Source organism: Lissotriton vulgaris, unplaced genomic scaffold (assembly GCF_964263255.1).
Source record: "Lissotriton vulgaris unplaced genomic scaffold, aLisVul1.2 SCAFFOLD_375, whole genome shotgun sequence".
NCBI lineage: Eukaryota > Metazoa > Chordata > Amphibia > Caudata > Salamandridae > Lissotriton > Lissotriton vulgaris.
The window spans coordinates 819,157-844,723 of NW_028244278.1; the positions used below are offsets into that span (position 1 = coordinate 819,157).

The 25,567-nt window shown below is 43.3% G+C and overlaps 1 pseudogene; it reads left to right on the forward strand.

Annotated features, from left to right (window-relative positions):
- The first annotated feature begins 18,992 nt into the window (after positions 1–18,992).
- The window catches only part of LOC147668112 (uncharacterized), a 98,285-nt pseudogene continuing 91,710 nt past the window's right edge, over positions 18,993–25,567 (forward strand).

Genomic DNA, 25,567 nt, shown 5'->3' on the forward strand with positions numbered 1-25,567 from the left:
CTGCCTTGTACTCCACTCGGTAGTCATATCCCTGTAGTTGGAGTATCCACTTCTCGATTCTGGGAGGTGGTTTTGATACTGTGCCTTGGAACAGTGGCAGGAAGGGTTCATGGTCCGCGGTCACCATGAAAGAGTGGCCGTACACGTAGACGTGAAAGTGTCGGCAGGCCCAATGTATGGCTATGGCCTCTCTCTCAATCTGCGAGTACCTCTACTCCGTGTCTGTCAGTGAGCGACTGGCGTAGGCGATGGGTGCCCACTCCCGTTGCAGTGACGTTGCGTTAGCACGGACCCTAGACCGAAGGGGCTGGCGTCCACGCCCACGTTGGTGGACTTGGATGGATCAAAGTACGAGAGGGTGCTGTCTGCCGACAGGGCTGCCTTTGTGTCTCGGAAGGCTTTCTCTTGTTCTGGGCCCCATTGCCACGTGGTGGCTGATTTGGTCAGTTCTCAAAGTGGCTTGGTGAGATTGGAGAGATCAGGGATGAAGCGACCACAGAAGTTTACCATCCCCAGGAAACTTCTAGCTTCTGACACATTCGTAGGGGCTGGGGCTTCTTGGACATCCTTCACCTTGTCGGGATCTGGTGCCACTCCGTGGTCCGAGAATGTGTACCCGAAGAAACTGATCCTTCGCTGCAGGAATTGGCATTTCTCCCTGTGTAGGGTCAGATCAGATTCTTTGACTCGCTGTAGAACCCCTCGTAGTCTCTGGTGGTGCTCTTCAATTGACGTCGCATAGATGAGTAGGTTGTCACTCACGTTCAGGACTCCCGGGAGCCCACTAACGACTTCGCGAATGGTGTTCTGGAACACTTCAGCGGCACTCGAGATCCCGAAGTTGAGGTGCCGATATCGTCTCAGTCCTACGTGGGTGGAGAAGGTAGTGATGTACCTTGAATCTGGGTGAAGCGGTAGTTGATGACAGCCTGACCGGAGGTCTACTTTGGAGAACCATTTCGCCCCGTTGAGTTCGCCCAGGATATCGTCTATAGTGGGGGCCAGGTGCCGCTCTCTCTTCACCGCTGCGTTCGGGAGACGCATGTCAACACAGATGCAGACTTGTCCAGGCTGCTTGGGTTTTCGGGCCATTACTATTGGGGATACCCATGGGGTAAGTCCACTGACCTTACCTATGATTCCTTGCTTTTCTAGCGTTTCCAGTTCTTCAACTTTCTTCCTTAAATGGAACGCAATGCGCCAATGCCTCAGTGCGACTGGTTGAACTGACGGGTCGATGTGAGAGATACTTCCTTCCCTTTAGGCATCCGATGCCTTTGAACACCTCCTCAAACTCTTCCATGATGGTGTCTAGTTCTTCTTCTAGTACTGCCAGAGCATAGGATATGAGTTTGAGATCTTCTGCAGACTGTCCACTTAGCAGCATGCCACTGCCTTCTTTCGTGACATAGATCGTTGTGGGCACTGTGGCCTCCTGGTGTCGTAGTTCTGTCTTGAAGCAACCGATCAGAGGGATAGGTGTCTTCTGACCATGTGCGAACACCCGGATCTTCGCCTCACGTAGCGGCGGTTTTGCCTGCAGTTGGTTGTATACGTTCGCCGCCATTAGTTCAATAGACGCCCCTGTGTCGATTGTGGCTCTCACCTCCTGCTGGTGAATCATGATGCAGCATTTTGGGAGTCTCCGTTTCTTCCTTTTTGGTTGGTCGATGGCATACACGTAGTGGACTGGATAGTCCTCTGTGTCATCGTCCATGTCTTCACTGTCTCCTTCTTCTCTCACCACATGTGCGGCTTCTTTCTTGGCTCTCGTAGACCTGCATACCGCCGCAAAGTGGTTCATCCACCCACATGCGCTACATTTCTTCCCTCTTGCTGGGCAGTCTTCCATGCGGTGTGGCTGGCCACCGCAATAACCACACTCCTTCCTTTTGTCTGGTTGCTTCCTCCCGCCTGTTTGTTACCCTTTTGGCCTCACCACGCTCACTTTTTCTGCTGTGTGAGCTTGTTCGAGTTTGACAGGCCGGTGTAGGGCCGACTCCATATGGGACGCTCTTGCCTGAGATAGCTCTTTAGACCGACCCAGTGTGAGTATGCCTGCGAGGGGCTTGTCATCCTTTTGGAGTATGGCCACATGGAGTTTCGACGAGAAGCAGCCTTGGATGATCTGCCTCCTGATCTCCTCCTGTTCATCCTGGAATCTGCAGGAGCTGGATAGTTCTTTTAATCTGCAGTGGAATGCGTCTGGGGACTCATCGGCCTCTAGTTTTGCTTGGCGAAATATGACCGCTCGTAATCCTTGCTTGCCATGGGTTCAAAGTAGGCGGTCAGAGCTGTGAGGAGCGTTTGGTATGTCTTTGGGGTGGCCTCCGTCAACGTTTTGTAGATGCGATGTATGTCCTTGCCGCCAAGGTGTAGGAGCAGGGCTCTGCGCCTTTCTCTCGAAATTCCCGCTCCTTCAAAATATATTTGGAGACGGTCTGTCCAATCCCTCCACTGTGGGGCGCGGGATGACGGGGCACCTTCAACCACGAACGGTTCTAGGGCGGGAATGTATGCCATTTTGGCACATGCGCGATGTGCTGCTGTGTCCTGCGACGCTTATGGGAGGAGGCCGCAATCCAGAGAGTGGTGGTTGTCCCTCTGCGAGGTGGTGGTACCGTCCCCTTCAATACTAGGCGCGCTCTCCCTACCTGGCTCTGAGGCCTCGGTGGCAATGCGTGTGTAAGTTGGCTGCGGGGTGGCCTGTGGTCTGCATGCTGTTCTCACCCCCTTTTCCGCCGTGGGATGCGCAGTGTCTGTTCCCCCGGCTTTGCCTTCGCTTCGTGTCTCCTTTCACTGGCTGTGGGTTGAGCAGGGCTACTGTGCATGTGGTTTGGGGCCTAGTAGCAATGAGCTCCCCCTTGGCGCTCGCTATGTGGAGAAAATGCCGTGCGAAAATGGCTTTGTGCCGGTAAGATGGTGGGTTCATTGATACCCTCGTCGCCAGTGTAGCGTTTGTCCTTGGGCTAGCACGTAGAAAGCGGCCGCGTTATGCTAGAGATCACAGGAGCCGAGGTTACTGTCTACACGTGGCTCCGACTGACTCGCCGTAGCCACGCCTCTTTATTTATAGCCCCCGGCGCCTGACGTCACGCGTCAGCGCAGGGACGCCTCGGAGGCGCGGGTCATCTAGACCGCTGTCTACGCGCCCCGGAACACTACAAAGACATCTCTCCCCTCCCACCTCCGCCTCACTCAGAACCACCTCTCTTTCAGGAAGCAACTAAAAACCTGGATATTCGATAAGTAAATTCATCTCCCTCCCACAAGCGCCTTGAGACCCACTGGATGAGTAGTGTGCTATACAAATTTTTGAACTTGAACTTCTGCTCAAAAACTGCACACCGTCCCAGACCATAGGCTGTTTTTCTCAAGTCGGCTTGTGCTGATCACCTGAAACGAAAATATATATCGTAATGGCCATTCCAGAATTTGGAAATACAACCATGTCATAACAATCCTTCGGGTGGATACAATACATTACATATCCATACAATAATGCAAGACACATCTCTGCAAGCCTGGGTGGGATAATCCTTGCCTCCGTGTCCTTAATAGAATTGAAAATTCTTTGTCGCGACTGCTAGACAATTTTTCATTCTATGTCAGTCCACGGAGGCTCTGATTATGCTAGTTTAAAGTTTCTCCACCACCACCGAGGCCACATCCACAATAGGTTTATGATAAAACGTTTTAAATGTGGAATCAGACGACCAATCTGCTGCAGTCATGATGTCCTGAAGCCGAGAACCGGCAACAAAAGATTTTGAGGCCATAGCCCCCCTCACTGAGTGAGCGCCAAATTTGGAGGTGTCAATACCCGCCAGACTCAATAACCAGGAAACCCACCTGGCCAGAGTCGCGGTGGTGACTGGGCGGAATGGTCTCTGCAATGAAATCAACAATTGACCCAATACGTCATTCCTAAATTCCCTAGTACAATCCTCATATGGATCACTGAAATATTATCGACGGACACATTATCGACTTACCAAAATATCGTTGACAAATTATCGACGACAAAAATATCGACTTACTATACCTATTACACAAACTACAAAAATATCGAGTAAAAAATATCGAGTACTAACTATATCGAATACATAAATATCGCTTAAAAAAATATCGACTACAATTATATCGTTGGACATGAAATTAGCCCTAACACTACAAAAATATCGACTACAAAAATATAGACTACCACAATATCGTTAAAAAAAAATATCGAGTTCATGTTTGCACACTTTTCTTTCTAAAATACCATCTTTATCATCAATAAAAGTCATTTCTCAACAAAAAAAAACGTTTCACATATAATACCTGTTTCTTACATAAAATTACTATTAAACCACATTTACTATACATTCTATTACATGCATTTTATCATTTTCTATTATTCTTTGCATTTAACTAACATTTTCATTACTTATTTTGACATATAAATATATTTCATTTAAACACGAACCTGCTTTAATGCGGGAACAACCACATACCACCATTCTCACATCAACAAACACTCCAATTAACTTAAAAAAATTCAAACTAGCCTATACTATGCTTCCTTACATCCTACAACCAATCAAATCAAAGCACACATAACACATATACTATAAAAGGGCTACATGCATTCTACCATTTGTTGCTGCTACCTCTCTGGAAAGTAGATGCCAACACTTTGAAGATTTTGTTGCAGAATAAACATCTTTAAAGATCCAGCTTACTAGCTAATTAATCAAGTAAGTAACACAGCATTTTTGTAGAAAACTAAATTAGAAGTGCACTATTTTCCTTACATCTCTTAAGTCTTACACTTATTTTATTTTCATGTCTTCCTACTTTTCTGATAGAAACTACTCCAACACAATTCCTATTACATGGTCATATTTCTTCATGTGCAAAATCAGATAGTAAGTATATTATAATTCTCTGTTACACAGCAACTGCTTTTTTTAAACACTAATTTACAAAAGTATTTATTTTTCATTAACATTATATTTACAGATATACAGAAATTGTGCTATTTCTACAGCAAAAACGATAAAACTACTCTAATTACACATGTAAGTATAGATGTGTTTGTTATAAAACGGCAAATTTCATTAATGCACATTTTTAAACAACATATCTTGCTTTTTACATCTTCCCTATAGATCATTTGAAAGATCCAAGATCAACTATAGCAAAACACAAGAATACCCTTCAGAAAAATGTAAGTATAATTGTTATTTGCTAAAATGTGGGCACAAAAAACGCTAACTATATTCTTAACACCATGTTATTTATTTTGAATTGCCTCTACAGATATTCAGAAAACATCATACATCTATTCTACATATCATATGAAAACATCCTACACAAAATATACCAATATAGAAGAATAGCCTTGTAAAAAATGTAAGTATATTTATCATTTCCCTAAAACTGCCGAAAATAACACAGTCTATGTTCTTAACAACATCTTATCTATTTTATATTTCCTCTACAGATATTCTGAATACATCATACAGCTATTCTACCTACAACAAATAAAACGACATATGTAGAAGTTAGTATACGTTTAAATCTGTTACATTTCCAAACGGTTCAGTATTAAAATTATAATATTTTGCTTTTATTTCTTCTATCTACTCTACAGATCATACCTGTACTAAATTGATGAACTCCACCAATTACTACTATTCTACTATTTAAACAAGTAAGTATATGTAATGCTTACATCAAATGCACTAGTAGACAAAAATGACAACTGCTTTTGAGTAGGAAATACGTTTGTTATATATAAATATTAACGTTGTTTTTCTATATTTTCATACCAACAGCAAATAAAGACATACATACAAGACCATCATTCAAAAGACATTTCTGCTTCTGTGACTACTACTTTGATTAACTGTAAGTATAAATGCATCACTAATGATGTTAGCACCACATAAGTAAAAAAATGTGTACTGATTTTGTTTCTTTCTACTCTTTCCTAGAACAAGTAAATCAAAATGACTGAAGGTGCAGAATTTGTCATGTCTCAGAAAAATAAATTGCTATTATGCTACATGGGTTATGTGTATAATCAGGAGAGACAAAGTGGTAGAAAGGTTTTTTGGAAGTGTACAAAATACTACTCCAACAAATGTTATGGGAGGGCCACTACCGAGGAGACTAATGTGCTATTTACTAGAGAACATAATCATCCCCCAAATGTCACCGAAATTGAAATTAGAGATGCCTTAGAAAGTATTAAAAGTGCTAGCACACAAAGTGACAAACCCACCACCCAAATACTTAAAGAAGAACTGGTAAAAATCCCTGCCCATGCTTCAGGGCAACTACCCTCTATTGACTCCCTGAAACGCACTATTGCACGCACCAAACGACTCACTAGCACAACCCAACCCAACCCAACTTGTTTTGAAGAAATTATTATTTCACCCGAAATGGCCATCACACACAATAAAGATAAATTTATTCTTTTTGATAATGAAAGCAGTACAAACAGAATAATTATGTTTGCTACTGCAAGTAATTTACGAAAAATCCAACAGTGTCCCCAATGGATGATGGATGGAACATTTAAACCCTGCCCAAAACCTTTTTACCAACTGTATTCCATCCACGGTTTATACCATCATTCTAACATACCTTTCATTTACTGTTTGCTACCCAACAAACAGCAAACAACCTACACCGAAATTTTAAATGTTCTCAAAACGGAAATCAATAATTATTTTCCCGAAAAAATAATTATTGATTTCGAATTAGCTATGATAAATAGCATTTTGAGAACATTTCCACACACAGCAATCCAGGGTTGCTATTATCATTTTAATCAGAGTATATGGAGGCATCTCCAAAAATCTACTTTAAGTGTACTATACTCTACAGATAGCACCTTTGCCTATCAAGTTAAAAAGTTAATAGCCCTGGCCTACGTCCCTGTTACAGATGTTGCTGAACATTACAATTTATTAATTGACAGCGCATATTATAAGAGGAATGAGGATAAGCTAACACCATTGCTAGACTATTTTGAAGACACTTGGGTGGGAAGGTTGCACAGATCAGGACATCGACGCCAGCCCAAATTCCAAATCCCTTGGTGGAATGTCTATCTCAGTACTTTAAACCAAGAGGCGAAAACCAACAATAGTGTTGAAGGGTGGCATAATGCTTTCCAAGCAACTACAAACAGAGGCAAACCCACTTTCCACAACCTTCTTGAAGCTTTGAAAAAAGAACAAAGCTATCAGGAACTAAGAATGGAACAATCAGTGTCACAAATAGGGCCCAAACTCACTAAACAAACCCAACAAATGTTCCGACTACTTCAAAGTCAAGTCACATTATACCCTACAACTAGAGGTTTAGAATACCTGGCAATAATAGCAAAAAGTCTTCTATAAAAATGTCAAGTAAATATACGAATGTCTTCTTACAATACTAATAAAATTCACATGTCATAAACATATATAATGAATTATAAATAAAACATATTTGTTTGACAAACTTTTAAAAGTTATGTAAAAAAATTTGTAACAAATATGCAATGTTTATAATTTTTTATATCATACACATAACATTAGAAATCGACATTTCCCACCCAATCAAAATTGTAAAATAAATACTTACAATTTTTGGACTTGAGAGACGCAATCAAGGAAAAATCAATCCATACAATCCAATCCAATATCTTACTATTCCAATATGGGATAACCCTCAAAAACCCGAAAATAAATTGTAAAACGTAAAAAAACGCTCCAGGAAATTCCGAAAACAGTAGTGTGTACACGTTAGGATTTAAAGTTATATACACACTATTTAAAAAAAACGGTCACACATATCAATGTATCAATCCGATTCGAAACCCTCCAAAAAACCCGAAAAAGGTTTAAAAAGTTAAAAAACCGGTCCTGGCAAACCCGAAAAATAGGAGATAAAAGTCAAAATATAAGCATAATAACTTAAACATTTGTTTCTCCGTTAAAAAACACGCTTCCTTCCATGTAGTTTTCATGCGAGGAACCGAAACCTGTAAAATAACATACATAACGAAAGCCACCCACAAATACCCCCTTCACATTTGTAAATATACTAACAATTAACATTAACCATGTAAGAAGACATTTCCGAACACTTAAAATTAGACGTGAAGGAAAAAAAGCACGACACATCTATAACGGAGACTTTTCACCCAAACGCTACTTAAACTAATAATACATACACCAAAAAACACTACAGAGTTTGATTACACCCTCAAACATGACCACTTACTTATAATTTATAGTTAAAAATAACCTTACCTCTCTCCACGCGAAGCAACTCCCAACCGCGAGCTTCTCCAGTCCTGAATGGAGCGCAATAACCTTACGCGGTAAAAAAGTAGTCCCCTTAACCCATTTGTGTAAAGGGATAATAGAATAAACAATGTGAAATATAAAATATATAATACATACACATGTATAATGTAACAAATTAATGCACTATACTCATGACAATTTTCCTTTATTTAAAAAAAATAATATATTTAATATAAATTAATATATAATATGTATTATATATTAATAATATTAAATAATTATGTAAAACTTTGAATAAAAGATGTAAATATTTAGTTATTCTGTATATTTATATGAATAATTTTGTGTATAATTTTAATAAAACATTATAAATGTTTATGGGAATAATTAATAATGATAAATAATATAACTTATTTATTGTTATTAATATAACAAGTAGAACCATTTAGTATATAAAGAATTGCCTGAAAAAATTCTCTATTTTATCTGTGAATGTATATATTTTTGTTAATAATAAATGAATGTTTATGTTTATTAATTAATAATAATAATAATTAATAAAATAATTATTATTTGTATTAATTAGTAAAAAAAGATTATATAATTTTTTCTAATTATAACAAAATTATATAATTGCTTTACTACAATTTAATAAATACCAGATATTATAATTAAACATATTGTTTCCCTATACAATTATAAACTTTACAACCAAAGCGATTTATATGTTTTATGTAAAAACAACATTGTGTGAATTATACACCAAGAAAATTTATTTTTGTATTTCAATTTATCCTAAGAAATGTAATAATAGTCATGTTACTTGTTAAAAAGAAAAATGTATTATATATTTTATTATATTAATATTTAATATTAACATTATTAAATATTAATGTAAGAAATATATAACAAATCATTGTTTAATGTATTTCTATATAAATACTTTAAATTGTAAATGACTGATGGGAATATGTAAAATTTTCTGAAAGAATCTAGTAATCCAAATAATTTTTTACATTGACCACATGTATATAAATGTAAAGATGGTATTGTGTGAATAATAAAAGTTAAAAAAAATGTGATGTTATATTTGTGTTTGATTTTATTGTAGTACACAATAAAAAAATTAAAAATTGTTTAATAAACTAATTTGAAAACATCTATGTTGCATTCTTTTTTATTATTAAAATACAGTAATGAACAAATGTATACAAATGTGCTGCACACTGAACAATTTTATATGTATTATTACTACTCCAGTCAATCTAAAATGATAGAAGCTGCAGGACAGTAGCAAAAATTATTTTACTATTCCTACTACACTCAAGGTAATACCATAAAATGTGGTAGAGACTAGCCAATGTATTTTTATTAATCCAACTCCAGTGTTGATAATATTACTGATGGTGCTGGACACCAACCAATTAATAATTAGAATTCCAACTCCACTATAGCTACTGTCTGGAAACATGCTAATACATACATTGTTTTTATCTAAATAAAGGGTACTAATGTAAAGTTATAATAATAGCTATTTTCGTGTAATAAATTTAATGTTTCACTGTTAAGTTAAACTATACATCAGCACTCTAAAATACCCAAAACTGTCCCAAAACACTAAAAAGACCCCTTCACCCTAAAGGCCAAAACTGACCCAGAACCCTACAAATACCCCTTTATCAACAAACTGAAAACTGACCCTGAACCCTACAAATACCCCTTACCCACAAACTGAAAACTGACCCTGAACCCTACAAATACCCCTTTACCCACAAACTGAAAACTGACCCTGAACCCTACAAATACCCCTTTACCCACAAACTGAAAACTGACCCTGAACCCTACAAATACCCCTTTACCCACAAACTAAAAACTGACCCAGAACCCTACAAATACTCCTTTACCCACAAACTGAAAACTGACCCTGAACCCTACAAATACCCCTTTACCCACAAACTGAAAACTGACCCTGAACCCTACAAATACTCCTTTCCCAACAAACTGAAAACTGACCCTGAACATTACAAATACTCCTTTCCCAACAAACTAAAAACTGACCCTGAACCCTACAAATACCCCTTTACCCACAAACTGAAAACTGACCCTTAACCCTACAAATACCCCTACACCCACAAACTGAAAACTGACCCTGAACCCTACAAATACTCCTTTCCCAACAACAGAAAACTGACCCTGAACCCTACAAATACCCCTTTACCCACAAACTGAAAACTGACCCTGAACCCTACAAATACCCCTACACCCACAACCTGAAAACTGACCCTGAACCCTACAAATACTCCTTTCCCAACAAACTGAAAACTGACCCTGAACCCTACAAATACCCCTACACCCACAAACTGAAAACTGACCCTGAACCCTACAAATACTCCTTTCCCAACAAACTGAAAACTGACCCTGAACTCTACAAATACCCCTTTACCCACAAACTGAAAACTGACCCTGTACCCTACAAATAGCCCTTCACCCACAAACTGAAAACTGACCCTGAACCCTACAAATACTCCTTTTCCCACAAACTGAAAACTGACCCTGAACCCTACAAATACTCCTTTCCCAACAAACTGAAAACTGACCCTGAACCCTACAAATACCCCTACACCCACAAACTGAAAACTGACCCTGAACCCTACAAATACTCCTTTCCCAACAAACTGAAAACTGACCCTGAACCCTACAAATACCCCTTTACCCACAAACTGAAAACTGACCCTGAACCCTACAAATAGCCCTTCACCCACAAACTGAAAACTGACCCTGAACCCTACAAATACTCCTTTTCCCACAAACTGAAAACTGACCCTGAACCCTACAAATACCCCTTTACCCACAAACTGAAAACTGACCCTGAACCCTACAAATACCCCTACACCCACAACCTGAAAACTAACCCTGAACCTCCCAAAAACTCCTTTACCCACAAACTGAAAACTGACCCTGACCCCTACAAATACCCCTTTACCCACAAACTGAAAACTGACCCTCAACCTTAAAAATACCCATTTACCCACAAACGTAAAAATTTTCCAAATCCCACTAAATACACCTTTACTCACGACTAGAAAAATGACCCAGAAACCTAAAAAATAAACCTATAACAAAAACTATGAAACAAAGCCAGAACACTATAAATAATAATGAACAAAACATTAAACATAAATATATAAAAAAACAAATATTTTTTAAAAAACTATTATAAAATATATTATCACATTAGCTATAATAATAATATAGATTAATTAATATTGTTTAATTCCAATTAATTAATTAACATCAACATTAATTAACACATTACATTTAAATGTATACAATTAATGTAATTAAGTCATTATTATAAATTAATTACCAATTAATTTATTTAAATGATATGCAATATACTAATTACATCATTAACTAATTATAATTAATGTGTTAGCAATTAATAAATGTAAATAATATACTAATTCTTAATACAATAAATAACTAATTATTATTAATTAATAACCAATGTATCAATTAAAATCATATACAAATTAATTTTTAAAAATATTGATTATTAATAATCAATTAATCAATTAAATTATATTCAAATTAATCAATTAAACAATTAACTAATTAATATTAATTAATTACCAATTAAAATCTAATTAAAACAATTACCAAACATATATTAACTAATTAATTATTATTAAATTACTTCCCACCCTATTCCCCTATAAACCCACAACCCGCTCCTAAACATTAGGTACTATTTATTTATATAATATATATATTATTTTATAAAATTAATATTTTCTAACATTTTCTCGATATTTTTTACTTTCACTATATTTCGATATTTTGTCTAGTCGATATTTTTGAGTCGATATTTTTGTATTCGATATTTTTGGGTCATTTTTGCAGTCGATATTTTTTTCAACGATATTCCTATAGTCGATATTTTGTTAATGTCGATATTTTTCCGTCGATATTTTGTCCATTCGATATTATGTAGTCGATATTATGTCCAGTTACCCCTCATATACCTTTAGACATTTGACCACACATAATTTACTGTGATGAGGGAATGCAGGGTATGAAATACATTTCGAATGTGTTTTAGTCAGTTTTGAGATCGTAAATGAAACATCTGTGGGAGTAAATACTCTACCTGCCAAATCCAATGCATGAATGTCCGATACTCGCCTACATGAAATCAAGCAGAGCAAAAGCGTAAGCTTCGCTGAGAGTTGTTTCCGAGACAGACCCTCATTAGTCGGCCAAGCCGATAAAAAACGTAGGACCACCGAAACATCCCAAAGTTCTGAATACCTGGGTTGAGGGGGATTGACTAAACAAATCCCTCTGACCACTTAACACACCAGGGGGTGTTCTCCAACGGGCTTGCCATCCACATGTGGATGTCCCGCCAAAATACCCGACCTAAAGTTGTTCACCGATCTATACGCCATACCTGAACGAGCAAGTTCTGACAAGAAATTCACTATCATATAAATATCGGATCCCATCGGATCTCCCTGTCGTTCATTACACCAACCAACCTGTCGTCTCCAAGCTGACTTATAACGCTTGTGAGTGGAAGATGCCCATGCCTGTGACAAGAAAAAGAGAGGGACTCATCGGCCTCTAGTTTTGCTTGGCGGAATATGAACCGCTCGTAATCCGACCCAGTGTGAGTATGCCTGCGAGGGGCTTGTCATCCTTTTGGAGTATGGCCACATGGAGTTTCGACGAGAAGCAGCCTTGGATGATCTGCCCCCTGATCTCCTCCTGTTCATCCCGGAATCTGCAGGAGCTGGCTAGTTCTTTTAATCTGCAGTGGAAAGCGTCTAGGGACTCATCGGCCTCTAGTTTTGCTTGGCGAAATATGACCGCTCGTAATCCTTGCTTGCCATGGGTTCAAAGTAGGCGGTCAGAGCTGTGAGGAGCGTTTGGTATGTCTTTGGGGTGGCCTCCGTCAACGTTTTGTAGATGCGATGTATGTCCTTGCCACCAAGGTGTAGGAGCAGGGCTCTGCGCCTTTCTCTCGAAATTCCCGCTCCTTCGAAATATATTTGGAGGCCGTCTGTCCAATCCCTCCACCGTGGGGCGCGGGATGACGGGGCACCGTCAACCACGAACGGTTCTAGGGTGGGAATGTACGCCATTTTGGGACGTGCGCGATGTGCTGCTGTGTCCTGCGACGCTTATGGGAGGAGGCCGCAATTCAGGGAGTGGTGGTTGTCCCTCTGCGGGGTGGTGGTATCGTCCCCTTCAATACTAGGCGCGCTCTCCCTACCTGGCTCTGAGGCCTCGGTGGCGATGCGTGTGTGAGTCGGCTGCGGGGTGGCCTGTGGTCTGCATGCTGTTCTCACCCCCTTTTCCGCCGTGGGATGCGCCGTGTCTGTTCCCCCGGCTTTGCCTTTGCTTCGTGTCTCCTTTCACTGGCTGTGGGTTGAGCAGGGCTACTGTGCCTGTGGTTTGGGGCCTAGTAGCGATGAGCTCCCCCTTGGCGCTCGCTATGTGGGGAAAATGCCATGCGAAAATGGCTTTGTGCCGGTAAGATGGTGGGTTCATTGATACCCTCGTCGCCAGTGTAGCGTTTGTGCTTGGGCTAGCGCTTAGAAAGCGGCCGCGTTACGCTAGAGATCACAGGAGCCGAGGTTACTGTCTACACGTGGCTCCGACTGACTCGCCGTAGCCTCGCCTCTTTATTTATAGCTCCCGGCGCCTGACGTCAAGCGTCACCGCAGGGACGCTCCGGAGGCGCGGGTTATCTAGACCGCTGTCTACGCGCCCCGGAACACTACAAAGACATTCAACTTCTGCTCAAAAACTGCACACCGTCCCAGACCATAGGCTGTTCTTCTCAAGTCTGCTTGTACTGATCACCTGAAACGAAAATATATATCGTAATGGCCATTCCAGAATTTGGAAATACAACCATGTCATAACAATCCTTCGGGTGGGTACAATACATTACATATCCATACAATAATGCAAGAAGACATCTCTGCAAGCCTGGGTGGGATAATCCTTGCCTCCGTGTCCTTAATAGAATTGAAAATTCTTTGTCGCGACTGCTAGACAATTTTTCATTCTATGTCAGTCCACGGAGGCTCTGATTATGCTAGTTTAAAGTTTCTCCACCACCACCGAGGCCACATCCACAATAGGTTTATGATAAAATGTTTTAAATGTGGAATCAGACAACCAATCTGCTGCAGTCATGTTGTCCTGAAGCCGAGAACCGGCAACAAAAGATTTTGAGGCCATAGCCTCCCTAACTGAGTGGCGGGTATTGACACCTTTGGAGGTGTCAATACCCGCCAGACTCAATAACCAGGAAACCCACCTTTCCAGAGTCGCGGTGGTGACTGGGCGGAATGGTCTCTGCAATGAAATCAACAATTGACCCAATACGTCATTCCTAAATTCCCTAGTACAATCCTCATATACCTTTAGACATTTGACCACACATAATTTACTGTGATGAGGGAATGCAGGGTATGAAATAAATTTCGAATGTGTTTTAGTCCGTTTTGAGATCGTAAATGAAACACCTGTGGGAGTAAATACTCTACCTGCCAAATCCAATGCATGAATGTCCGATACTCGCCTACATAAAATCAAGCAGGTCAAAAGCGTAAGCTTCGCTGAGAGTTGATTCCGAGACAGACCCTCATTATTCGGCCAAGCCGATAAAAAACATAGGACCACTGAAATATCCCAAAGTTCTGAATATCTGGGTTGAGGGGGATTGACTAAACGAATCTCTCTGACCACTTTACACACCAGGGGGTGTCCTCCAACTGGCTTGCCATCCACATGCGGATGTCCCACCGAAATAGCCGACCTAAAGTTGTTCACCGATCTATATGCTATACCTGAACGAGCAAGTTCTGACAAGAAATTCACTATCATATAAATATCGGATCCCATCGGATCTCCCTGTCGTTCATTACACCAACCAACCTGTCGTCTCCAAGCTGACTTATAACGCTTGTGAGTGGAAGGTGCCCATGCCTGTGACAAGAAAAAGAGAGTGTCTTGTGAAACTCCTGACACTTGCCAACGGCGCCGGAAAGTCTCCATGCCATGAGAGGCAACTGATCCTGTAGGACCAACGGATGTTGAAGGCCCACCGGGTCCGTAAGAATGCCTGGAAACGATGAGATTTGCACCGGCGATGCACATGCGAGACTCATTGCTACCAGAAACCACGCCTGTGCTTTCCAACATGGGGAGATCAAGATCATCTCCGCCTTCTGCCGCCGAACTTGAGCCAGAACCTCGGGATCATGACAAATGGCAGAAACGCATATAGAATGCCGGTCGTCCACGACTGAAGAAAGGCGTCCAAACTGATCGCCAAGGGATCCAGGCGCCAACTGTAAAACTGGGGCAACTGTTTGTTGAGTCGTGGGGCAAACAGATCTATCACACACGGACCCCATTTGAGGTCCAGTGCCCTGAAAATCCTGGGGTGCAGCATCCAATCGCTGGCATCCCTCAAGTACCGAGAATTCCATTCCGCTGTCACGTTGACAGATCCCGGAATATACTCCGCCGTCACCGATATTTGATGGGCCAGGCAATAATGCCAAAAGTCCTTGGCTATCTCCGCTAGGAGACGTGACCTGGGGCCTCCGAGGCGATTTATATACCGTACCGCGGACACATTGTCCATGCATAGGAGAATGCAGCAGGAAACCTTCTGTGGAGATAAAGTGCGAACCGCGAAGGAACCCGCCAGAAGCTCCAAGCAGTTGACGTGGAGGTTCAGTTCCTCGCGAGACCAATGGCCCCCCGTCTCCACCGACCCGCATTGGGCTCCCCAGCCCCACCGGCTGGGATCCGATTCTATCACTACCTCCGGAGTGGCCGCAAATATGGCTTTGCCATTTCAAGCATCCATATGATCTAACCACCAGTTCATCTCCGTACGAGCCTCTGGTGAAAGTGAAACCTGCTGAGCATAAGTTAAGCCCTTGCGCAGATGTAATATCTTCAACCGCTGCAGGGTCCTGTAGTGTAAGGGACCCGGAAATATCGCCTGAATTGAGGAGGCTAACAGTCCTACCAGACGCGCTAAAGTCCTCAAGGAGATTGTCGGAGAGGCAAGCGCTCTCCTCAATTTCTTCCTGATCGCCACCCTCTTCTTGAGAGGTAAAAGCAACTGCGTAGTCACTGAGTCAACCTGAAAACCCAGAAACTCCATTACTTGAGAAGGTATCAAAATTGATTTCTGTAGATTCAGCAGAAAGACCAATTCCTGTAGGAGCTGAATCGTCCACGAAAGGTGGAGCGACACAATCTCCGCCGACTGACCCATAATCAGGATATCGTCGAGGTAAATAATCAGTCTCTCTCCTCGTTCTCTTAACCACTGAACCACTGGTTTCATCAGGTTGGTGAAACACCAAGGAGCAGATGACAGGCCAATGGGCATGGCGGAAAACTCGAACCATCGGTTGCGCCATTGAAATTGTAGAAAGCGCCGATGCGGAGGAAAAATGGGCACCACTAAATAAGCGTCTTTAAAATCCAAGCGCACCATCCAATCCTGTTCTAACAGGATGTCGCGTAGTAAGTGTATGCCCTCCATTTTGAAGTGCCGATACATGACCCAGGCATTGAATTCCCTGAGATTCAAAACCAGACGAAATCCCAGGTCTTTTTTGGGAACCAAGAAGACGGTGCTTATAAAACCCTGAACGTGCGGAACTGACTCCACAATTGCTCCCTTTTGGAGCAACGAAAGCACTTCTCCGTCGATCAAACTCTGTTCTGGTAGGGAAAAATTAAGGGGACTGGGTGCTTGTCGCTGCGCGGGAGAGGCATAGAACTCTATGTGAAAACCCTGTACTGTCTGCAACACCCAGGGATCGGTCGTAAGCTCTCGCCACCTGTGAAGAAAGAGGGCCAGCCTGCCTCTCACCATATGTTCTGTCAGACATAAAACCCGTACCTGAGTAGGAATTGTCTCCTGAAGTATTCTGTTGTCCTCGATAGGCTCCTCTCTGCCCCCTGCCTCGAACTCCGAGAGGGGTAGAAATTGGATCGCTGAGAGCCTCTGCCTCGTTGCTCCGCTCCACGCGAGGTCTGACTAAAACCTCGGCTGGACCCTCGACCTCGTGGACGGCCGGCCCTGTCAAAAGCACCTGTGCGGATCACCTTTTTTATATTTGCTTGCGCTTTATCCAAAGCGGAGAAGGTGGCCACGTACTTGCCCATTTCCTTTACAAATTTGTCCCCAAAGAGCATGCCATTAGCCAGTGAACCTGGTTCTGTGGTGGCCATCTCCGCTAGTTGGGAATCAATTCTCATGAGAAAAGAGCGTCGCCGCTCCGTGGACAGGGCCACATTGGAATTTCCCAGGAAACACATGGCACGTTGTGCCCATTCCATAACATCCGATGTATCCATCGGCACATTCTGCTCTTTTGCCTTGACCGCGGCCTCCAGGATTTTCGTAAGGGGTCCAGAGACATCCAACATTTCGTCCTGACACCCCCGCCATGCTCTGTCTAGTCCCTTTTTCGCATCCTTCGCGAACTTTCTCATAAACGCCGCCAGAGCAGGGTCCAAGTCCGGCGTATCTGCCACCTTTCCAGTCAAGGAGGGCCTGGGACATTCTGACCGCAACGTGGCTCTCACCTCCTTTTCAAAACCCTGTCGCAAGTTGTTAGGTACATAGTGCGCAACCTCCGGGCAGGGTACCCACTCTGTAGACCTAGGGTGCACTATACTATTGGGATCGAACAGTAGGTTCTTGGGTACCTGACTATCATCCGCCTTATATGCTGTGTGCTTTACCTTCCTAGTTTTCTTCTTGGAAGCCACCAATTCAACCTCCGAGTCCGAGGTACCAGGCGGGGACGGGGACGATTCCCCAGAAATGCAACTAGCCATAGAGCCATGATCCTTCATCACATTCCTGGCCCTCTGCGCTAGCACTTGGGCCGAGGCATGAGTAGAGGTATCACCCTTGTGGGTAGATTTAAACTTCCTCTTACCATAGCTTTGAAGGGGTTTAGTAAAAGGCTTTAAAGCCTTAATCAGGGCTTTATTAACAGACCCCTGGGCGGGGGTATCCAGGGCCTCAACCAGATTTTCCTCCAACTGATCTTCTTCAGGCTCATACTCTTCATACTCGTTGAACTCGACCCACTGGTCGCCCTCCTCGGCGTAGTACGCCATAGCTATAAGACAGGGAGGTGTGGAGGAATTTCACAAGGGGGGGAGCAGCCCAGGTGTGCCTCTGTCCCACACACACTGCAACCCCAGTTGCCAACACACTAGGGAGGCTGAATTATAAGGTGGAAGGAGACCCCTATTTGCACCCCAACACTCCCCTAGAGCCTGGCTCTAATTTATTTATTTATTTATTTATTTATTTATTTTCGAGATTTTTATTGCGCATACAAATACCCGAAGGTGTCTCGGCGCATGTGGAGGCTAAAACGATCAGACAGCAACCTACTGGTTAAACAACCATGTTTTTAAGAGCCTACGAAAGCTCATCAGATTGGGGGCAGTTTTAATCGCCAATGGCAATAGATTCCAAAGTTTGGGTGTAGCGACCAGAAAGCGCCTGTCTCCCCAGGTAGCCGTTCTTGTGCGAGGCACTGGAAGGAGGCAGGTGTTGGCGGATCTAAGCTCCCTCTTGGGGGTGTACAGCTGAAACGCTTCTGTCAGAAACTTAGGTCCGACGCCATGCACAGCCTTATAGGCAATACAGAGGGCCTTAAATTTAATTAGGCTCTCTACTTTTAGCCAATGCAGATGAAGAATGGCGGGAGTAGTGGGCTGGCGACGGGGGATGTCAAGAAGAATCCTTGCAGCCGCATTCTGTATGGACTGCAGCTTCGATAGGACAAGTTTCTGAGTATTTAGAAAGAGGGCGTTCCCGTAGTCAATTTTTGAAAATACTAGGGTGGAAACCAGGGTCTTCCCAGCTGAAGTAGGGAGGTAAGGCAGTAATTTTTTGATTTTCTTTAAAATAAAGAAAGCAGATGACACAACCTTGTTGACGTGAAGGCTGAATGACAACTTGCTATCAAAAATAACTCCCAGGTTTCTAGCCTTTTCTACCGGGACGGGTGGAGAACCCAGCTGGACAGGCCACCAGATGGAGGACCATTCCGGGGAAAGCTTGCCGAAAGTCATGATCTCGGTCTTGTCCGAGTTAAGCCTCAGACAATTGGAGGCCATCCAAGTACTAACAGCAAGCATGGCCTTTTGGAAGTTAGCTGCCACCACTGGGCCGTCCTTGTGGATTGCCAGGACCAGTTGGGTGTCATCTGCGTAGGATGTAAATCGCAATCCATGGGCCTTTATTACCCTCGCTAAGTCCGCTACGTAGATATTAAATAGCGTGGGACTTAGCGGACACGCGCCGGTAAGCGTTCTTATGAGGCCAGAGATTTATGCAGTCCCGAGACGCGCTACCCGCGAGGAGCCGGTCACCAAACGTGAAACTCGGCTCCTCGCGCATGCGCGCCGCATATGGGGGTCCAAACTCAACTGCTCTCTGCGCGCGAGAGACCCACGTCTGCCTCCTCCTACTCCACCGCCCCCTATCGCGCTCTAACGCGCCCGCCAAATCGCGCGACGGCGCTTGCCACAAAACACACTCACACGGGGCTAAGACGTAAATCTAAGAATGTCGGGAAGACTTCACAATAAAGCGCTCACGAGCCACACCACCAAACCAAACGATTAATCCCAATAAGCACACAAAAATGCAATAAGGGAAAATCACTTAACTCACTGCTGCAGCAGCAAAGAAAGAGGAGGTCTTAAGGTTCACAAGGACTCTTATGTGGTGGACTGGACAGTGATTGATGCAGACTAAGGGAGGGGGTTGCCCTTCCGGGGTCATGCCAGTTTAAAGTTTTTATTGGCTGCTGTTTGTGTCAGTAAAGAATAGAGAAGCATAATCAGAGCCTCCGTGGACTGACATAGAATTTTGTTACAGGACCGGAGGCTTCAGATTCTATGTCTGTCCACGGAGGCTCAAATTATGCTTCTCTATTCTTTACTGACAAACAGCAGCAAAAGAGTTAACTTTAAACAGCTTAACCTGGAAGTACAACCCCCTCCAGGTCTGCACCAATCATAATACAGGAATGTGAATAAATGTCCACAATGTTACTTTTCTTTCCTGCTGCAGCAGCAGATAAGTACCTCTTTATTTATTTTTCCTTGTGGTACTTTATTGCAGGTTATTTGACTGTGTTTTAAATATATTCATTATATTGCGCACTGTGTCGCTTGGTTGCTAGTTATCCTAGAATATTTCTTTCGTGTTTGGGGCTGTCATGTCCCTTTAGTCAGAGCGCTCGTTTTCATCTGTTTCTGGAAGTCGCGCTGCACTTCCCTTCATTCCGGTGCATGCGCGCGACTTCTAACACGGGGTTTGAGGCTTCGGTGCCCCTCCGTTTCTTCATTCTTTCACCGTGGGCTGTGGCGAGGGAGCAGAGCTGCGCACTTCGGTGCGCGAGGGAAACAGGCTCGTACCAGCCCGCATTCCACAGATTCTTGACGTTCTGCGCATGCGCGAAGAGCCGGTTTGCTTTTCTGTCATCGGCTCTTTGCGCATCAGCACCTGTGTTGCCGGACTAAATTCCCTGCTCTTAGAACGCTTACCGGAGCGTTTTTCCAGATTAGTGCTTGGCACTAGGGGAGTTTTGGGCAAGCTCTGCCACATTTGAATATATATTAATATTTGTACATAGTTTCTATAGTTTTTTCCTATTAGTTTTTATTAAAGACCCAGGTTATTTCTTTTAAGGAAAACCTTCTTGTAGGTCTTATTTGCCCTTGGGTTACTACCCCCCTTTGAATCTCCTTCACACCTCTTGTAGTTATTATAGCGTATTACGCCGAAGAGGAAGACAAGTGGGTTGAATACAACAAATATGAGGAATATGAGGAGCCTTATGACCAGTTGAACCCCGGGATTTCCACGTCCAGGGTTTGTTGAGTAAGGCGCTTATTCCGGCCTTAACGCCCCTATCGAAATCCCAGAAGTCCTCTGGCAAACGAAAATCTAAGTCCTCTCGTAAGCATTCTTCAGCCACACAGGATTTGGCTGAAGCTCTGCTTAATGTGGCGAAAAGTGTTTTACAGGACCATGGTTCCTTAGCGGGCAAGGATACGCAAGGAGAGTCTTCTCCTGCTACCCAGGATTCAACAGATTCTGATGAATCAGTGAAGCCCAAGAAGAAGGTCAAAAAGACCAAACATTTATTTTACGATGCACAGGAGGAGGTGACACCCAAGAATTTACTTTTTAATCCTCAAAATTAAATCCATCCTAGGTCTACTGAGTGGGTTCCCTGTGTGGAAGTGGCACACTATGTTCAATCTAATTTAAGACAAAGTTTTGAGAGTCAGGTCAGGGCCACCTTGCGCTCTGAATGTCCCCGACCTTCGTTGTTGCGCAAGGTGGCGGATACGCCAGAGTTGAATCCTAATATGGCCACATTTATGCGCAAATTTTCCAAAGATCCCAAGAAAGGACTTGATTGGGCCTGGAAAGGGTGCCAAGACAAATGATTAGATGTCTCGGGTCCACTAACAAAAATATTAGATGCCGCAGTTTCTGCAAAGGATAAAGGTGTTCCCCTGGACTCTTCTGAGATAATGGAATGGGCGCAATGCGCCATGTGTTTTCTTGGCAATGCCATTGTGGCTTTATCTATAGAGAGACGAAGATCCTTTCTCATGCGGATAGACCCCCAGCTGTCTGAGATGGCTACTACAGAACCGGGTTCCTTGGCCAATGGTATGTTGTTTGGCGATGACTTCGCCAAATAGATGGGAAAATATGTGGCAACTTTTTTACCCTTGGATAAGGCGCAGGCAAATATCAAGCGTGTTTTCCACTCAGGTGTTTTTAACAGGGCCAGCTGTTACAGAGGTCGAGGGTCCGGCCGAGGTTGTCATCAGCCCTCTAGAGGTGCAGACCAACGGGGCAGAGGAGGTTCCCAAAGGTCGAAATTCTATCCTACCCGTAACAGAGGTGACAGAGGTCGTGGGCAACGTGGAAACTACAGAGGCCAGCAGTTCCAGTCTGGAGATTCCTCTTATTCAGGTACCTATTTTACATTACAGAGATCATTTGGTGGGAGGTCGTATTGCACAGTTCCTTCCCAGGGAGAGGCCCTTCCTCCCGAATCATGGATACATCTCGAATTTTATGCGACCCCCACGCAATTGGTGACTCCCAGACCTCTAAGTTTTTCCCCCGTAGAGATGAGTTTCATCTACGAGGAAGTTCAGTCATTACTGAACAAAGGGGCTATAGTGCAGACGGCTCCTCACCCGCACGGTTTTGTGAGTACAATCTTTTTAGTGCCCAAGAAAGATCTGGGGTTTCGTCTGGTTCTGAACTTGAAAGAGTTCAATGTGGGAGTAGTATACCGTCATTTCAAAATGGAAGGTATTCATCTCTTGAGGGACATGTTGTTATGCCAGGATTGGATGGTTCGATTGGATCTAAAAGATGCCTATCTGGCGGGCGCCATTTTTCCGCCTCACAGGCCCTTCCTCCAATTCCAATGGCGCAGTCAGTGGTTCGAGTTTTCGGCCATGCCCTTCGGTCTCTCGTCCGCTCCATGGTGTTTCACGAAACTCATGAGACCAATTGTTCAATGGTTACGGGAGAGAGGAGTCAGACTCATATTCTATCTAGAAGGTATTCTGATCATGGGTCAGTCCGTAGAGGTGGTACAACTCCATCTGTCTTGGACTATCCAACTCCTCCAAGAGTTAGGATTTCTCCTCAATGCTCCCAAATCTCTTCTCATTCCTTCGCAAGTGATCGGATTTTTAGGTTTTCAAATGAATTCCTTGACATCTCAACTGCTTTTGCCTCTCAAGAAGAGGACTGCGATCAAGAAGGAGTTGAGGAGAGCGCTTGTTATGTTATGTTATGTTAATGGGTGACTTATATAGCGCACGGCTACTCCTAGGAGTGTCCCGGCGCTTGCCTCTCAGACTATATCATTGAGGTCGTTAGCCCGCCTCATGGGGTTGTTGGCGGCGTCCATTCAGGTGATATTTCCCGGCCCCTTACATTACAGGGCCTTACAGAGGTTAAAGATTCTGCATCTCCGCAGAGGCTTACATTATGCAGAACAGATTGCGATCTCACGAGAGGCTCGTCTGGAAATGAATTGGTGGTTAGAGCAGATGGATGTTTGGAATGGCAAGGCCATTTTTGCGGCGACTCCGGATGCCATCATAGAGTCCGAAGCCAGCCGGTGGGGCTGGGGTGCTCGTTGTGGGACACTGGAGACCGGGGGTCGGTGGTCCCAAGAGGAGTTGCGACTCCATATCAATTGCCTAGAACCTTTAGCCGGGTCATTTGTGATTCGAACTCTGTCTCCTCAGAGAGCAAGTTGTTGTATTCTTCTGCATCTGGACAATGTGTCAGCAGTACGTTATATCAAGCGCCTGGGCGGTACCAGATCCGACTTCTAGCGGAAACTGCCAAGGATTTCCGGCACTATTGCCTGGATCACCACATTTCAGTGACGGCAGAATACATTCCAGGTTCATCGAATGTGGTGGCAGATTGGAATTCCAGATTTCTGAGGGACTCCAGCGATTGGAGACTTCACCCCGGTGTGTTTCATGCACTGATTTCCAAATGGGGTCCGTGTATTCTAGATCTGTTTGCGTCCAGACTCAACAGACAACTTCCCCTGTTTTACAGTTGGCGTCCAGATCCGTTAGCGATCAGCTCGGACGCCTTCCTTCAATCGTGGACGATGGGCATTCTATATGCCTTTCCACCCTTCGTCATGATTTCCAGGTTGTTAGCTCAGACACGCAGGCAGGGGGCAGAAATAATCCTAGTATCCCCTTGTTGGAAAGCACAAGCGTGGTTCCCAGTGGCAATGTCTTTATTGTGTGCCCCTCCGGTTCGGATTCGGTCATTCCAAGACTTGTTGACAGATCCAGTGGGCCTTCAACATCCCTTAATCCTGCAAGGTCAGTTATCTCTCATGGTGTGGAAACTTTCCGGCGACGTTGGCAAGTGCCTGGAGTTTCGCAAGACACTCTCTTTTTTCTCTCCCAGTCTTGGGCACCTTCCACGCACAAACGATATGAATCCGCTTGGCGACGATGGGTGCGTTGGTGTGGTGAATGGCAGAGTGATCCCTTGGGATCTAGTATCTTTGTAATTGTAAATTTTTTATCCGATTTGGCAAAATCAGGCATGGCCTATAGGACAGTAAACTATTTTAGATCATCCAGTTCGGCAGGACATTCTCACGTGGATGGTAGACCTGTAGGGGAACATCCCTTGGTCTGTAAAGTAGTTTGCCGTATTAGGTTGGTAAATCCTCCTCAAACTAGATATCAGACGTTATGGGATGTTTCCATAGTTCTGAGATACTTGAAAACATGGCCAGCTAATGAAGGGCTGTCGCGCAAACAATTGTCTGCGAAGATGACTCTTTTATTATGCCTTATTTCTTGCAGACGTGTGTCAGACGTACGTGCTCTGGATTTCGCAGGTAGAGTTTTTACTCCGTCTGGAGTTTCACACTTTCCCATCGTACTAAGACTAATTCTAAATGTATTACTTATCCTGCCTTTCCTCATCATAGCAAACTGTGTGTTGTGCAATGTTTAAAAGTCTATGAAGATTGTACCAGAGAGTTCAGAAATGATGTGGCAGGTCAGTTGTTGATATCGCTTCAGAGACCTTTCCGCCCAGTCTCTTCCGCTACTCTAGCCAGGTGGATTACCTGGTTATTGGACCAAGCGGGAATTGATTCTTCCGTTTTTGGTGCTCATTCTGTGAGGGGGTCCATGGCCTCCAAAGCCCTTGTTACAGGGTCCAGGTTACAAGATATTATGACTGCGGCGGACTGGTCCTCTGAGTCCACTTTTAAGACCTTTTACCACAAACCTGTTGTGGATATTGCGTCTGTTGTAGTGGAGCAACTTTAAACTAGCATAATTTGAGCCTCCGTGGACTGACATAGAATGAAAATCTTTCTAGCTACCGCGACTAAGAATTTTCAATTCTATTAAGGACAAGGAGGAGAGAATTATCCCACCCTGGATGGATTATTTTATATTTTACATATCTTCACAATAGTTATAATACTATTTGCTTGCATATTTTGCTGATTATGTTTGACTTCTTATTTTTTCCCACCCAAATTATTCATTTATGACTGTTATTTTCAGTCTGACATGGGTATTATGGCTATGTTACTTGTTTCAGGCGACCAAGGAAAACAATCCTGAAGTGTGAGCTGTTC